General features: G+C 35.5%; 1 long non-coding RNA gene across 1 annotated transcript in view; it reads right to left on the reverse strand.

The window, feature by feature from the left end:
- Positions 1-10,707: 10,707 nt before the first annotated feature.
- Positions 10,708-18,831, reverse strand: part of LOC114050490 — a 152,943-nt gene continuing 144,819 nt past the window's right edge. Inside the window, exon 6 of the long non-coding RNA XR_003570012.1 lies at positions 10,708-10,771. This is a non-coding gene — a long non-coding RNA (uncharacterized LOC114050490). The remainder of the gene's footprint in view (positions 10,772-18,831) is intronic.

Here is an 18,831-nt window from a genome sequence, read left to right on the forward strand (position 1 = left end):
TTCTTATCGATTTGATATCTATTAAATTGCAGAATAACACAAACCTGATGAGGCTCAATAGGCAAAGAGCATGTAGAGGAAGGCAGTAGTAAGACACTATAATGTAAAACATAAATCAATGATATATAACTGAAAAACACTACTGTAACAGATCTAGTTGACACTTATTGAGATTCAATAGGAATGAATTACTTCAAGCATATTTTCCCAATAAAATCAAATTCTGAAGGTAGTCTTGTTGGCTACTAAAACCCAAGTTTAAAAAATGTATAATTTGCAAAGAATTCAATAAATCTGGTACTGACATTTAGAATTATTTTAAGAAACTCATTTTTCATATCACATTCAGATCAATTAATTATATTGTACATAGTTTAGGTTTTGAGTCTGCCCCATCCCCATTTGACATGGTTAGAGGGAAGGGATGGTACTATACAATTTAGTTTATTATAATTTTGTTTTCAATATTTTCCTCAATGTTAAAAGCTACAGGACAAACACTCTCAACAAAACCACAGCCTAGAAAGATAATCTGGTAAAACGTCTTTCACTGGGCTAGTAAGTTGCTTAGTACCACTACAGAAGATAAAACAAAACCACAACCATTCCCATGAGGGGATCCTTTGACTGTTTACTTGTTCCCAAGTGGAAACTTGGGGACAACCTGTCTCTCAGAGTTGGGGCTTCCTCCTTGGATGAGAGAACTCTCAGATGGCTGACTTCAGGCCTGAATCAAACCCTCCGTCTAGCATTAAAGAATACAATGCAGAAGACTCAGTCTGCAGGCATGAAGGAATAATACTACTGAGCTGAAAATGATTATGGGACAAGTTCAAGTAAGACATCTACTATATGCCAGGCAATGTACTTGATGCTGGGGATATAAATACAGAACAGTCTCTGCCCTCAAGAAGTATTCCATACTAGTAGGATACACGGTCACAAATAAGTACGAATAGATCACAGACAAAATAACAACACAGCCATTGGGGGAGGGGCTGTACAACAACTAATAATGGTGGTCATCAGGTAAGTTATCTTGAAAAACGCTGATACTTGAGCTAAGTCTTAAAGAGAAGTAGGTTTCCAAGAGGCTTTGAGGAGGAGGATGGAGAATACCCAAGACTGAAGGCAAGTCTGAAGAGGACAAAGGTAAGAGGAGGAAGGTCATGTACAGTGAAGAGAAAATAATCAAGATGGTCTGCAACGTGGAATATCTGAGAGAGAATCATGAACTACTACCCAAAAACATAGCTCAGGCGGCAGGGAGTAAAGAGCTTTAAATGCCAAAGAGGGGAATTTCGACTTCAGCCTAAACACAAGGAGGAACCCTTGAAGCTGCCTTCTGGGTTTTTTTGGTGTTGTTCAGTTGTTTCAGTCATGTCAAAGATAACAGAGTGGTTTGCCCCTTCCTTCTCCAGCTCATTTTACAGATGAGAAGACTGAGTCAAACAGGGTTAATGATTTGCCCAGGACCACACAGCTAGTTAAGTGTCTGAGGCCAGATTTGAACTCAGGAAGGCCCAGCACTGTATTCACTGCATCACCTAGCCACCTCATTTTGGCAAGTCCACGAAAGACAGATTTAGCTTAATCCAGATTTGAGGTGATGAACGTTTTGTTCAAAACAAAAAAAAAAGGGAGAAGTGGACAGGCTCTGGAGATATTGAAGAGATAGGATCAACAAGACTGGGAAAAGGAATGGACTCATGGCAGTTTAACTCAACATGAATTGTAAGTGATTACTAGGTCCATAGCATTTTGTTAGGTGCTGGGAATATAAAATAAACAAAAAATCATCTTCAAGGAATTTACATTCTACTAGAGGACACAACATTTGCATAGATAATTAAATATGAGGTAATTTGTAGAAGAGAGAATTAACAACTTGGGGACGAGGAAAAGCCTCACCAAAGAGGTGGTGAACTTGGCCTGGAAGGAAAATAAGTATTCCAAGAGAAGGTGAGGAAATTCTATTTCTAGGAACATTCCAGGAACAAGTGACAGCTTGGACAAAAGCATGAAAGACAGAAAAGAGGATGACAAATTCAGGAAATTGATAACTGTCCAGTTTGGCTACAACATTACAAGCATGAAAGAGAAATACAGCTACAAATGCAGATTGTAGTCAGATAACGAGGGCCATTAAATAATCATTAAATGACAAGTGGAAGAGCTAGAGGTAAAGCTGCCCCTGGACGTACAAATTTCTACACTCCTTCCTTTCTGGCATTTCTTCACCATGCCACAGAAAACTCTTCATCCTGGCAGCCCACTGCATCCCTGGACACTGGACACAACACACTGGAGTGGGCCTGTATCCATTTAGAATGTACTGTGGAATACAGTGTAACGTGATGGTCTAAGCCTAATTTCTGCCAGACTACTTTCCAGTTTTCCCGGCAGTTTTTTTTTTTTTAAATCAAATAAGGAGTTTTTTCCTAGGTAAGTTTTTTTTTTTTCATTTTGTCAAACAAACATTGGGTTTTTAAGTTCCATTGAACTATTTTTAACCAATACCAAATGGAACTGATGACTGCTGCTTAATAATATAATTTCAAGTCTCAAAGTGCTCTTCTCCTTACATCCCTACCTTTTAAAATCATTTCCTTTGATATTCAAGATCTTTTGTTTAACCAAATGAATTTCTAAATTGTTTTATCAGGTTGTATAAAGTATCCCCTTTGTAATTTGATTGGTAGGCATAAATTTACTTGGGTATGACAATCATTTTTATTATATAGGCTCATCCTGGCCATTTACAATGAACAGCCTCCTCAACATTTAAGATACTCTGTATTTCTTTAAGTAGTACTTTGAAATTGAATCTATTTAAATCTTTTGGGGGCTTTGATAAATTAATTCCAAGATATCTTACGCATTTTATAGTTATTTGGAATAGAATTTCTATCTTTATTATGACTTCCTGTATTTTGTTATTATCACATATAAATAGTTGATTTTTAAGCATTTCTAGCCTGCAACTTTGCTGAAACTATTGCCTCAATTAGTATCTAAGTTAATTCTTTACTGTTTTCCAAGTATACTATACCATCATATCATCAACAAATAAGGATAGTTTTTATCTCCTCTTTGCTTATCTCTTATGTTTTTAACTTCTTTTATCTTTTGCTAGTATTTCTAAAACTATACAAAATAGTGGGGAGAAGAGGCACCTACTTTACTTCCATATTTACTGGATAAGGTCCTAGAAAGAGCATCCCCACTGCATATGACGTTTGCAAACTTTTTGTTTTAGATGCTGTTTATGACATATTTTAAAAAATGCTTCTATTTTCATGGATTTTATACCCAAAATGACTCTTGTGCTTTGTCAAAGGTCTTTTCTACATCTATTGAGAAAAGAAAATAATGTGGTATTTTTATGTTTTGGCTTTTAATATGATTATATTGGCCATTTTCCTAACGAACTATGCTTGCATCTGTGGTATAAATCCAATTTGGTCGTAATAAATGATTTCTTCAACAAATTACTGTAGTCTGTTTGACAAGATTTTGCTTAAAATTTTTTAAATCAAAATTCATTAATGATACTGGCCTATATTTTTCCTTTTCGTATTTTTCCTTCCCTGGTTTATGTATTACAATTATATTTGTCTCTCAAAATTATTCTGGTAGAATGCTTTCTTGAACTTTGGAAATCATGAAATAGAGATATTAATTGCTCAATAAGAGTTTGATGGAATTCTCCTATGAGTCCATGAGAAAAAAGAGATTTTTTTTTTCCCTTGGTAGTTCATTTATGCCTAGTTTTGTTTTCTTTACTAAGAATTGGTTAATTAAGATCTCTATCTGGTCTTCTGACAGTTTAGGGATTTTATATTTTTGAAGGTACTCCTATACTTCTTTTGTTTTCTTAAGTTTTGTTACCATTTCACTGACCATAATATTGATTATTCTTTTTATTTCTCTGGTTTTGTTGTGATTTCACTTTGCTCATTTACTTTTTTACATTTGTTTTGATTCTCTGCCCTCTTCTATTTAATCAGATTACCTAACGGTTTATCAATTCTATTAGTATTTTCAAAGAACCAGCTTTTAGCTTATCTGTCACGGTGGGAAGGGGTGTTAGTGTCCAATAGAGCTAATTGTCCTCTAATTTTTAATATCTCTTTTGTGCTTATTTTAGGTTTCTTTATTCACTGGTGTTCTAATTTTTAAATGAATATTAAGTTCATTAATCCTTTCTTTTTCTACTTCATTAATGTTTCATGTAGGGATATGATTTTTTAACAAGATGACTGTTTTAGCAATATCCCAGAAATTTTGGTATACTGTTTCATCACTAGCATTTTCTTTACCATAATTATTGTTTCTCTGATTTCTTCTTTGAGATTTTATTTCTAATTTAAGATTTCACTTTTAAGGGTCAATTCAGCTATGTGTCTGTTGTTTGTAGTCTTTGAACCAACGAATATTTTTCATTGAATTATGATCTCTAAAGAAATTATCTACTATTTCTGTATTTTTATGTTTGTTTGCAATTATCTCTGTTCCATAATACAAGGAAAATTTTGTAAAAATTCCTGTGATACTGAGAAATATGCATATTCTTGCATAGTCCAAGTTAGAAGATACCTTAAGTCTTTTGGCTCTAGTTTCTTCAGCATTTTACTTTTTGTTTATTATGTTAGACTTATCCAAAACTAAAAGAGGGACACTGAAGTCTTACATCAATATTGTATTATTGTCTATTTGAAACACATAAGTTATTACTGACATTTGTTTGTTGTTTATGGTTCCTTTCAGCATAATATCATTTCCTCCTTTATGCCTTTTTTGTTTCTAGAATGTTTTGTTTTGCTTTGTCAGATCACATGATTATCACCCCTACATTTTTGGATTCAATTGATGCATGGTAAATTATTTTTCCATCCCCTTAATTTTATTCTGCACATGTCTTAGTTTTTTAGGTGTGTTTCTTATAAGCAGTAGATGTTGGGGTTTTATATTCTTGTCCAATCTGTCATACTTTTAAAAAATGAATTATTTAATGTATTCACATTTTAAGTTATGAGAGGTTTAGGTTTTCCTCCATTTGTTTCTAATACTGAATTTTTTGAAGTTATGATTTTTTTGGCCACTCTTCCACTCAGCTACTTTAGCTCAAATCCTTCTTAAGCTGGCTTTCTTCTCCTCACCCCAAGTCCCCAGTCACTGGTTATCTTTCCCTTTGTCTTTGGAGTTTTGCCTTATGAATTCCTTTTTCTTTCCTGATTTATCTGATTATTTAATTCTTCCTCTCTTTTTTCCTCTCAGTCAAGTAGATTGTCCCTTCCTCTTAAGGTAGCTAGGTCACACAGAGTAGAGCATCCTGGGTCTGGAGTCAGGGACACCTGAATTCAAATCTAGCCTAAGATACTTACTAGCTATATGATCCTGGACTGCCTCAGTTTCCTCAACTGTAAAATGTGGATAATAACAGCACCTACCTCTCAGAGTTGTTATGAGGATCAAACGAGATAATATCTGTAAAGCTCTTAGCACAGTGACTAGCCTACAGTAGGTGCTATATAAATGCTTATTCACTCTTCCTCCCTTCCTTACAATCCTCCTGTCCTCCCCAACAACCAGTCCTGTTCATTAGTTTTTTTTTTTAATCATGTGTGTGTGTGTGTGTGTGTGTGTGTGTGTGTGTGTGTGTGTGTGTGTGTGTCTTTCCACAGTGGAGCTCCTCCACTAAATCTTCATTATCCATCCTCTGCTTCAGTCTGCTCTACCACATTATTCTCTGGTTCATGGCCCCTTGAATCATCTAGTCCTTCTCTATCCTCTGCATTCCTGATGAAATCAACACTTCTGAGGTCTCCATTCTAGTCCCTAAGCAGTTTCTACCACTGCCTTGCAGACCTTGCCCCCAAAGTCAATTTTTGCAGGTGCCAAAGAGTTAACTGCCCTGTGGCAGGACCCCCTCAACACTCTCTATTATTCAGTCCATCAGTGACCTTAGTCATCTTCCTTTCTTACCTGCCTCAAATTCTCTTCCCTGGGTCCACATCTTCTTACTTTCTCAGGCACCAGCAACTTTATTTTCCTTCTCCCACCCCCAACACCCACACTCTTGAAGCTGGACAAGTCTTTTGGACTTGTTCTAGGACCAAATGGACTTGCTACTGGACCAAATTCCCACAGACAACAGCTGCTGCAAGGTCCCCATCTCCCTTCACAAAACATCTGTCTTTATTCATAGGAGTATTCATCATTGCCCCCCACTCGGCATCACCAAAATAAAGCTTCCCTTTCCTCCTCTCCTTCCTGTTCAATTCTACCCTGACCCCTCATCCTTTTCCTGAGACACCACAGTATTTATCTTTCTGTCACTGTTGGCCTTTAACTTGACCAGGGCACATCACATACCTCCCTCCTCCCTTCCATGCACCCTCCTGCTTTATAATTTAGTCCCTTGAAAAACATGCATTCACTTTTTGGTGGTTGTAAAGAGGTTCTGCCTGTAATGTCCCAGGCCAGTACCACCAGCTTCACATCCGTGGCCTAGTGGGTATTTAGAAAAAAAGCTCTTATTGATCTCTCCTGTCACTCTGAGGCTGCAGCCCAGTACTGAGCATATATCAGGTACTTAATAAATGTTTATTGATTGACTGCTTCCCTTGGCTGTTGCATTCATTCACACCTCCTACATTTCTGTTGTTTGTGGTGTTCAAGAAGCAAATAATCTGAAGTCTGGTCTTCTTTCTAAGAACATTTCAAATGCTTCTTTATTACTTGATGTCTATCTTTTTTTCATTTATGGTTAAGCTGATATTTACAGAGTAGGTCACCCTGGGCTGCCCCTGAGCTCCACTGCTCTTCAGGACATATTATTTCATTCCTTTCTACATTTTCTGGTGGTTCTAGAAGAGTCTTCTGTTATGATAATTTCCTTTCCCTTGTATTTGTAGGTCTCTCTCCTGGTCTCCTGCAGAATTTGTTGTTTCTGAACTGTACTGTGAAATGTAACCACTATGTGTCTAGGGGTTTGTTGGCCTCTCCTCTCATCCTAGAGATAATCTGTGGATTCTTTCAATTAGTATTTCATTTTCTGTCTTCAGAAATTCTGGGTAGTTTTCTTTTATCATGTCCTGCATTATAATGCTCAGGCTTTGGGTGGTTTTTTTTTTTTAAACTTATTTTTCAAGGAGTCCTATAATCCTTTGGATGTCTTTATTCATCAGACCTTTGACATTAATATGATTTGCTTGAATAGAGAGTATGTTTTCTTTTAATTTTACTTTTATTTTTCTTATTCTAGATTATCCTTCACTTCTTGTATTTTCATTCCCATCCTGTCATCCTCTCTTTTGTTTCTTTGGGGAGGCTTGCTAACATAGATTCAAATTTTACTACTGTGCCAATTATTTCTGTTGTGCAGGTCATAAATTCTGCTCTCACAATTCCCGGAATGGCCAAAAGAATGGTGGTGTCTTTGATAGTAATAAGGATGTTTAGAAGAAGGAGTGACGAAAAATGAGGTCAGTTTTGGATAAGATGAACTTTTGATGCTTATGAGACATCCAGTTCAGAATGTCCAACAGGCAGTCGGTGATGCTAAACTGGAGGTCAAGAGAGGAATGATAATTGACCTCTTGGGAGCTGATGAGGTCACCAACTAGGAATATATAGTTAAAATAGAAAATAATCTAGAGAAAAGGCTCAAGTGTAGTGATAATGATGTGGAATAAGAGACAAAAATGGAAATTGAAAAGAAATGGTCAAAGAGGAAAGAGGAGGACCAAAAGAGAGCAAAGATCATTCTGTGGAGATGATCAAGTGACATCAAATGATGTATCAAATGATACAGAAAAGTAAAAGATGAGGCCTGGGAAAAAGCTGCCATTAACTTTGGCAACTGAGAAAATATTGGTAACTTTATAGAGAGCAGTTTCAATTGTATGATGTCAGGGGTCAGACTGAAGAAGGTTTAGAAGAAGGGAACAGTGAAGTAATAGAAGAACCAAAACTAGATGGCTTTGTCAAAGAGATCATTCACAAAAAAGAGAAGAGATATAGAATGCTATCTGCACAATCCAGTGAGGATTTTTTTAAGAAGGAGAGAGACCTGAGCAGCTTTGCAGGCATCAGGAAAGGAACCCATAGATTAGAAGGTATTGAAGATTACAGGCAGAAGGGATGGTGGCAGGGGCAATATGCTAAAAAAATTGGAAAGGTCTGTGATCAAAGGTGACTTGGATAAGCATAAGGGCCACCTACTATCAGAGACTGCAGTAAAGAAGATGGTAGAAGATAATGTCAGAATGAAGATTAAGTTTTTAAGTTTGAAGTAAAATCCTCCACTAAGGGGAAAAGGGAAAAGGAATTGTGGGAGACATGATAAGCAAAGGTCTGGACAAACTTCTAAGGTGAAATGGATGGGAAATCAATTAGAAAGGAGTAGTAGGAATCTCTTGTGGCACTAAGGCCACAAGGCACAAATGAAATCAGCTAATAAATTAGCATAAATTTATAATGGCCCAATAAGCATATTTTCACAATTTCCTCCCATTTCATCCAGTGAAGAAGACAAATAGAGGTGAATGGTGGGAATAATCCAAGGTAGGATTTAGAAAAGCAATATTGTGATATGACAAAAGGACATATGACCTATGACCACAAAAGGTAGTAAAATAATCATGTACCAAGAACGAAAACCATAAACTAATTCCACAAAGGTATTAACAAAAGCCAAGGAAGGCTTGCAACACACTAAGTGGATGCTTCCTGGAGGTTATAGGGAAAGTAAAGGAATAGAACTGTATAGGATGAACAAACATAGAGGCACTGTGGTCTTCACCTATGTAAGAAGTTAAAAATACTGAGGAAGTCACTGGGCCATCAAAGCGTGACTAGTTTTTGTATGTACCAATCACCAAGCAAAACTAAAACATTTCTTTAGGAAGTATAATATCCACCTACAGAAAAAGAAAGAACGAAATAAATGACATTAAGTATGCTCATTCTTGTAGTTGTAGGTCAGATACTATGCTTCCAAACATCCACTGCAAAATCCATCCCACTTTCAGATTTTTCTTACCACTGAAATCATTAATTATGTATCACCAAAGAACTGATGTAAGAAACAAAATGCTACCACAACAAAAGATCTAACATAGTTGGCACAGGGATAGAAATAAGGAAACGAGGGCAAAATAAAAGGAAGCATGAAAGGCAGTATGGATAGCAGTATAACAAACAACCATTCTACTTCAGTAATACATATGCAGAAAGATGTTTAACATATTCTCATTGAAGAGATATATAAGTTCTTTTTCTAGTTATCCCCTGAGGAATTAAATAAATGTTGAGAAATCTAGAAATAGACATACACATGCACATATAAAAATTATTGTCAGTGTATAAGTTACTGCTGTCCTGGGACTGCAATAATTTATGTAACATCTGTTTTCATATTTTTTCTCATTTTTTTCTAATTAACATGCATATTTAATGCATAAATACTCAGACCACCTCTTTTTTCAGCTGACTTTGCCTCTTTTTTGAAGTTGTGTACTCCTGGGGAGTGTTCAGGATAGATGAAAACTAAATTCTGATTAAAAACACAGATTAGGAGAAATGTAAGCAAAAAAAAAAAAAAAAACAAACAAAAAAAACCCTAAATACCCACAAACACATTTTCAAAGATCTATAGATGTCTTACTAAAAATTAGTAGCTTTTTAAAAAAAATTCATAAAAATATGCCAAAAGCAGTCGTGACTAATTTTCAAGAAGTAACAAGATTTATACAAATACCTCAGCGAAAAACTAGTAATTCTCTTTCAAAATATTTTATTTTTAATTATTAAAAATGAGTTAAATCTTTGGTAAAGCATGATTCCTGGCCTGTAGCAGATATAATTTTTTAAAATATTTCTTATTTATAAAATAAACTAAAATGAATGTTGATACATGTTATGTTATAAACATCCAAAAATATAACATGCAATACATTATCCTAACCAGACAATCCTGAATAGCAAATTGATAATGTAAATGCTCTCAAGATTTATGCAAATGAAGTAAAATACAATATTTGAGAACAATATCTGTTTCTAAGACTGTATTTTCATGAACCTGAAAACTTTGAACCTACACATATTAGATTTGAATACAAAACAGTTTATTTTAATTAATAAGAGTATTTTTCTTTAAATGTAATAGTACAATCAGTCAGTTATAAAACACTTCAAAAAATGCCAAATTTCAAGTTATTTTCTATTACAATATATCTATCAAACGACCAGTTGAATTGAAGTCAACTATTATTTATTCAGTAACATTCCCATATTAAGCAACACCTTTGAACTGAAGGAAATACACACACATGTCCATTTGCCAAAAAAAGGCAGCATAGCACAAGTAACTAGACTAGATTCAAGAATCAATTGACATGCAATTATTAAGTGCCCACCTAATACTTAAGGGCTGGGCACTGTCCTAGGTACTAAGGAAACAAAAATAAAAGTTCAACATTCCTTATCCTCAAGTTCACAGTCTCTTCAGAGGAGGCAACACAAACATATATAGGATAGAGGGAATAAGTACAAAATAGATAGAAAAGGAAAACCTGAGTTCAAATTTCACCTCTGAGACTTACTAATCAAATGAGATGACATATTTAAATCAATGAGCAAGTCATTTAACCACTCTGAGCCTAGGGCAACTCTCATTGCATGAAACTTACAGATAATATGCTTGACAGGTTCTTCCATTAGTGGAAGTTCCCTATGAGGTCCTTGAAATGTTGGAGATTATTCTCTAAAAGGAGAGATTTGACAAATAAAGAATTAAGAACCAAACAAATAGCATCAATAATAAACAAAAGAAAATGAAACAAAACCAAAATAAGAAACAAAATAAAATGAACACAGGCACATAACACTGAAGTGCTAAGAGAGTTCCAAAGTTAGAAAGATCATTTGGAGATGGGGAAGAGGGTAGTGAGAGATCAGAAGAAGTATTTTTTAAGCATTCACTGAGATGACATTTAAGTTGGATCGAACAGGATGCCTAAGATTTATGAAAGAAGAAATAAAAGGAAGGCATTCCAAAAGAAGAGAATGACTTTAGAGAAGGAATGAAAACAGGAAAGCAAGGAGCTTTCCTTGTGTATGCAACAATGATATTGTCTGATTCAATTGGAATAAAAATATGTAAAAGGCGATAATGAGGGTCTACAAAGGGAAATTCAAGTCAAATTATAAAAGGATTGAAATTTATTTGATAGTTAATGGAGAACACTTAATTTTGAGTTATATAATAAGATGTAAATTAAAAAGAATAATCCGTTCACCAAACCAATTACTAGAGCAAGGAAGGTCTAGCCTTATACCTAATTTCTTGGTAAGGGTCACACAAAATTCTGAGGGACCGTAAGCTCTGTTCCCTAGTGGCCTGTGAGATGTCTACGAATAGACAATTAACCTGAGAATTATCTCTTCGTGATCAAGAGGGCAGAGAAAGAAAAGGAGGTTATCCAGGGGTTATCTCCTCAAACATCAGTCTCCTGCGTCTCTGCTCTATGTTATTTCAAAGTTATTTCTTTAAACTGATACAAACTAAAAAGTAAAAAGACACAAGAAAACAATATTCACAATGACTAAAAATGGAAAGAAGAAAAGAAATAAAATGTTGAACACTGCACAATTACAAGACCATGCAGAGAAAATGCAATTCCCTCCCTTAACTGAACCGGTAGGGCACTACAGACTTGGAATAGTGTGTATATTGACATAAACTGTTGATGTGTTGGTAACTTTTGCTGAAATTATTTTTGCTTTTCCAAAGGGAAGATTACTGGGTAGGAAAGGAAGAGAGACATTAAGAAATGAATGTGGTACATAAGATTAAAAAAAAAAGTTCATAGTCTCTAAAGTTGCTTCAGTTTTATTTAAATGGTCCATTTTTTTTATATATAAGGAAAAGGAAAATACCTGGAAAAGTCTGTATATATTCAGAAAGAGCACCCAACTAAAATATCAGATAAAGCACATACCTAAGAATTTTAGATGCTAGTAGTGACCTCTCTCCAAAACTATTTGTGTTTATTCTCTTTAGTTTTATTCTGTAAATACCTATGCAAGTATTTGTTGTACTTACATGTATATACTTAAATGCACAAGATAGCCAACACCATAAACGTACCACCTCCAACATTCACAAACTCTGAAATTCCTTTGTTGTTTAGTCATTTGAATCATGTCTGACTCTCTGTGACTCCATTTGGGGTACTCTAGGCAAAGATACTGGAGATAATTTTACAAATGAGGATGTAAGGAAAACAGGGTTAAGTGACTTGCCTCTAGGTCACACAGCTAGGAGTATAAGATGCCTTATTTGAACTCAGGAAGATGAGTCTCCCTGACTTCAGGCCCAGCACTCTATGAACTATGGCAGCACCAGCTGCCCCTAACTGATTGGTGAGATCCAACCCTCTGCCTTCTAATACCAATTATTCTAATACCAGTTAACACCTGCTCTTTGGCCACACCATGATCTCTAATCTCTTGACTCCTCTATGATTTCTCAAGCCATCATCCTTGCGCTAGCTGCATTTGCCTACTGTCCCCAACTTTACCCTCTGGTGAACCGATTCAACTGTCCATTGTCCTCTTTCCCAGTCCCTTGCTCTGTGGTCATCTCACCAATTATGCCTGAAAAGTCTCAGCTTGCATCACTCCCACTGTCTAGGATATTCACTTCGACTCACATGCTACTGAGTAAAGCCAGAGAATCATGAAAATATAGTGTATGTGTCCACTATAAATCTGTGCTACATGTTATGAACTTACTGCTTCAAGGCAATCCTTTTATACCTCCCTAATTGAGGCATGATCTCACTCATCACAGAGAAGCTTTTCTAAACCTTCTCATCCCTCCTCAAATTTCACATGATTCCCCAACCCACCACACAGTCGACTTGAGAGCCTTGCCTCATATTGAACTGAAAAAACTGCTCCCTGGGCAGCTGGGCATTGGGCAGGTAGGATTGGGCTCCCAAATCAACATTTTTTCTCTACTTCCTTCTCTTTCTCTCTCTCTACCTATCCCCACCCCCAGCACAAGATTCCCATTCTTACTTCTTCTTATCCCCCAAAGGTCCTTCCACAGAAGCTGTACTTAGCTATATATTAGGAGAAATCAAATACTAAAATAATTTATACTACAGTAGAAATGATTGCTTGTCCATTAACTGAGAGATACCTGCCTTTTATTCATTCATATAAACATCTAATGGAATTTCAGAAAGTACAATGTGCTTAGAGATGCTGGCCACTTACTGCATTGACAAACTGACCTTGCCAAAGACTAGCTTTGGGATAAAAGACTCTCAGTTATTCTTGCATTACAAATAGTCTTTTTGTCTACTTTTAATATCATAGATGCTTTAGAGCACCTTGTTCTCTTGTTCCACCCTGAAACAGCCTGTACTGGAGAAAAGGTAGAAAGTGTTTTTAAATAAACTCTTCAAAAGTCAAGAATAGATATAGATACAGATATATAGATAGAAGGTATAATTAAGTATTGATTATCACCAGCTTCTGAATTATTAGGAATGAGCAAGGCAAAGATATACTGAATGTGGGGGAAAGTCTAAATGATTAAAAATATTAAAATTTAAGTACATTAAAAAGAGTTCAAAAGGACAAGCAGACAGATTTAGGAAGAAAGAGGAAAAGGTAACAGGGAGGCCTGGAATGAATCTTACTGGATACAAAGGCAGGTGCAGGAAAAAGCTCTCTGAAAAGGCTTTGGTAACTATTGCGTAATGAAAGACATAGATAGTAAGAAAAATTATGATCCACAAATTTCTATAAACTTTTCTCATTTTTTTTCATAGAGTTGCTCTATCAAGGAAATGCTATAGATATAGTTAAGATTTTAACAAAGCACATAATAAAATATCTGAAACTATTCTTGTAGATTAAAATGAAAAATTGGGTACAAGAAATGCTAGTTGGCAATAAGACAAGAAGAAGAAATTGAAGAAATAAAAATAGGCAATGAGGAGACAAAACTATCACTCTTTGCAGAAGACATGATGGCATACTTAGAGAACCCTAAAGAATCAACTAAAAAGCTAGCTGCAACAATCAGCAACTTCAGAAAAAGTTTTAGGATATAAAATAAACCTACATAAAACATTAACATTTCCATATACTACCAACAAAAGCCCAGGAGCAAGAGACAGAAAGAAAAATTCTATTTAAAATAACTGCAGATAATATAAAAGACTTGGGAGTCTACCCGACAAGGGATGATATGAACACAATTACAAAAAACCTTTCTCAGAAATAAAAACAGAGGTAAGCAATTGGAAAAATATTAATTGCTCATGGCTAAACTGAGCCAATATAATAAAAATGACAATTCTATCTAATTTAATTATTTTGTGCCATACCAACCAAACTACCAAAGAATTATTTTATAGACCTAGAAAAAATAGTAACAAAATTCATCCAGAAGAACAAAAGGTCAAGAATATAAAGAGAATCTATAAAAAATGTTAAGGAAGGCGGCCTAGCAGTTTCAGATTTCAATAATAAAGCAAGAATCATCAATACATTTTGTTACTGGCTAAGAAACAGAGTGGTAGATCAGTGGAATAGATTAGGTACACAACACAGTAGTAAATGATCATAGTAATCTAGCTCTAAAAATTAAAACTTTTGGGGTAAGAACTTAACTTTTGATAAAAATTGCTGAGACAACTGCAGTCTGGCAGATACTAGTCACAGACCAATATCACACTATATACCAAGATAAGGTCAAAACGGATAAATGATTTAGACATAAAGCATGATATCATAACTAATTTAGGGGAGCACAGAAAAATGTACCTATCAAATCTATGGATAAGGGAAGAGTTTATTACCAAACAGAAAGAAAAGGTATTACAGGAAGAAAAATAGATAATTTTGGTTACATGAAACTGAAAAGCTTCTGCACAAATAAAAGAAATACAGTCAAAATTTGAAGGAAAGAAGGAAACTGGGAAAAATTTCATACCAAGTTTCTTTGAAAAAGGCCTCACTTATCAAATACATACGGAACTGAACCAAATTTATGAAAATTGCTTGCCTTCTCAAGGCAAGTTAAATCATTTTTACATGTAATTGGGAGGTATTTAATGATACAAATAAAATAAATTTATTTAATGAAATCAATAAAAATAACTCAAAAAATTTGTCAATGATGAGATGGCTTCAAAAATTCACAGAAGAAAGTTATAAAGGACAGCTAATACACTGGAAAACAATCAGAATTCAAAAAGATTTTGACAGTCTAGAAAAGAGCTTCCCAAACTTATTTGGCCTACCACCCCCTTTTCTTTAACTCTTTAATGGTTTTTTAAAAATTTGCATCATTTCAAAATAATACATTTTTAAATGATGCTGCTTTAATAACCTACTGTAAATTTGTGGTTTTTTTTCCTGCATTGAAATTTTGATGATGCAATACTGCAAAACTGCATCATGTAACCATATAGTATCATACTGTAAACATTACATTCACGTATTCTTCCCAATGCATGCTGGACTTCCAGACAATGCGTGACACTCTCATCAACCAACACTTACTTGTTAACATCCCTCAGCGGACTTGATCACTGATCGGTTATAACTTGCATTTTGTATGTTTATTTGAAAAATAATATAACCACTACAACTTTAACACAACAGATGAAACACGTAGGAATGGTTTTTCAAAATTTTCTTATCTTTTCTTCTTTGCTTCCACTGCCTCCTTACTTTTATTCAATGCCCCCCAACTGTACCCAAGGCTACTATTGCTGCACCCCCCAGCAGGCAGTATCACCCACTGTGAAAACCTATGGAGAATATGGTATTAAACTAGGATAATGAAATCTAATAGAACTGTAACTAAAATCTTGCACATAGATTGAAAAAAAAATCAACTTCTCAAGTATAACAGAAGAAAGGTGTTGTTAGAAAACGTGAACTATAATAAGTTCATTATAAATTAACAGGGTAACTGAGAAAGCAAATGCAACTTTAGGCTCTGTGAAATATACTGGACCATGGAATAGAGAGCATTCAGAAAGACCATCTAGTTTTTTTTAGGTTGGACAACATTTTTAGAAGGCCTTAGCTAACTGGAAATAATTCAAAGAGGAAAACCAGGAAAGTAATATGAAACATTTAAAATTTAAAAAATGAGAACTGGATAACAAAATTAGGGATGCTTAGTTTGGAGGGAAAAGGGCATCAACAGAAGGGGATTAAAAGGAGTTTCAAATACAAGTACTTGAAGGAATGTCATATGGAATAGGAAGACCTACTCGGTTTATTCCTAGAGAAAAGAACAAAAACAGATAGAGGTTGCAAAGAAACCATTTTAAATCTAAAATATCCAAATTTTAAATTCCAAAGAATGAGAGTATAGTAAAGTGCAATAGGATGCCTCAGGAACTAGGCAGGTTTCCTCTCCCTGGGGAATTTCAAGGAAAGAAAAAATTTTGAGAATTTTTCTAACTCAGATTTCTAAACACTTCTTAAACTGACAGAAAAATTACACCAAAGAATACAACAAATCTCACCTAAGCAAGGTATAAAAGAAATTGTAATGAAAAACAAAACAATACTAATGTTCAAAAGTAGACAAAAAGCAAAATGAAGCAGAAAATGTCAGAAATGTGACTCGTACTGGTATCACATTGAGACGTAGAGGTGGCCAGAGCTCTAAAACTTTCATGATTTACCTTAGAATTCACTCCCATTAAATCACATTTATTAGTTTCTCTCTAGAAATGGCAAATTAGTTTCTCTCTTGAAATTGTCTTAAATTACCTATGTACGTGTTGTTACCATGATAAGAATGTAAGCTCCCTGACAGCAAGGGCTGTTTCATACTTTTATGTTTAAATCACCAGTGCCCACATTAGATATGTAATAAGTGTTTCTTTAATTGAATTAACTCTTATAATTTTGCATATAAGTGAAGAATCGCCATATTTGCCTCTTTTCTAATACTGTTGTTACTTGCAAGTGCTAGTCTCCCTGCAAATACTGTGCAATGCATACAAATCATAGACACGGATTCAAAATATCTAAATTTGGTAAGTCTGTCAATAAGCATTTATTAAGCATCTACTATATGTCAGGCACTCTACTAAGTACTGGGGAATACAAAGAAAATCAAAAGACAGTCCCTCCTCTCAAAGAAATGACAATCTAATGGGGTACTCAACATGTAAACAACTATGTGCAAATATACACACACACATACACACACATGCACACATGCACATACACACACAACATAAAGTGAAGACAATCAGTGGAGGTAAAGAACTAACAATAAAAAGCATCAGTATCAGAAAGGACTTCTCACAGAAGACAGGATTTTAGCTGGGACTTAAGGAAGCCAGGGAAGCAAGGAGGCAGAGATGAGGAGGGAGAGTATTCCAGGCATGGAGAACAGCCAGAGAAATACCTAGGGTATGGAGATGGAGTATCCTATGTGATAGCAAGGAGGTTGGTATCATTGGATCAGAGTATCATGGGGGTATAAGAAGACAAGAAGGGGAGGAGAGGTTTTATATTTGATCTGAGTTGAATGAATAGGTGGGAGACATAACCAGACCTTCTCCTTAGGAAGATGGGAGGGGGGGGGTGGGAGGGAGAAAAAGGAGAGTGTTAATTAAGAAAGAAGGGGAGGCATTGATTATAGATTGTCTTCTCAAGGAATTTAGCCACAAAAGGGAGAAGAGATATGGGACCACAGCTAGCTGGGATGGACAGATCAAGTGAGAGGTTTCTGAAGATGAAGGAGACATGGGCATGTTTGTAGGCAGTAGGGAACAAGACAGGGAGAGATTGAAGACAAATGAGGGATGATAAAGGGGGCAATCTACTAAAGAAGACTGAATAGAATGGGATCACTTGTGAATGCAGAGGGGTTTGCTTTGAAAAGGAGCCACCTTTTCATGTAAAACAGGATAAAGGAGAAAATTTGGAAGAAAAGGCATCCGTTATGTGAGATGAGGATCAGAAGAGAAAAGGGAGCTCTTAGTGAATGGCTTCAATTTTTTTCAGTGAAGTTATGAGGCAAGGTGGGCAAGGGAGTCATGGGAGATTTAAGAGAGATGAAAAGGTTTGAGAAAGCCACTATGTGAATGGGATGAGTGAGTCAATTAATGATGTGTGAAGGGATTTTGCCTCACTGCAGTGAAAGCCCAGTTGAGGTTTTGTAAAATAAATTTGCTGTGGACCCAGTGTGCTCAGTTTCTCCAGTTTCATTCAGCAGTGTGAGTAGAAGGAAAGGCAAGTAGGTGGTAAGAGAGCAATCCAGGTCTGAGGCTTGGTAAGGCAAGATCTTTGATGTGATAAGGAGGCAACAGACACAAAAGTATAGTGTAGAGTTGAAATGGTATGCCAAGGGGGAAGATGATCAAGGGAGGAGAGTACAGCCAGTACAGGGGTGATGGCTTAGGAAAGAATCAAGGGTGCAGAAGGACTGGAAGTCACAGTGACAATGAAAAACAGATTTTGGAGTTGCAAGGCAGAAGGAAGAGATGGAATGTGACAACAGATTGTGATCAGATAAGAAATTTCAGAATTTATGAATAAGGGTGCAAATTATATGAGATCAGCTGTCATCCTTTAAGAATAAAATTATTTTAAGCATGAGTGTCTATACATGCTCTTCTGGCGTGAGTCTGACTCAGGCAAGTCCATTGGTAGTTTAGGTTTGATATGAGAACAGAATGAGACATCTCACATCATAAAAAGGTTTGCAGAAGTCATTAGGGTGAGTTATCAACATAATGAATCAACTAAAAGGATTGACTTTTA

This window comes from Vombatus ursinus, unplaced genomic scaffold (assembly GCF_900497805.2).
Source record: "Vombatus ursinus unplaced genomic scaffold, bare-nosed wombat genome assembly UNPS02014799.1, whole genome shotgun sequence".
Classification (NCBI taxonomy): Eukaryota; Metazoa; Chordata; class Mammalia; order Diprotodontia; family Vombatidae; genus Vombatus; species Vombatus ursinus.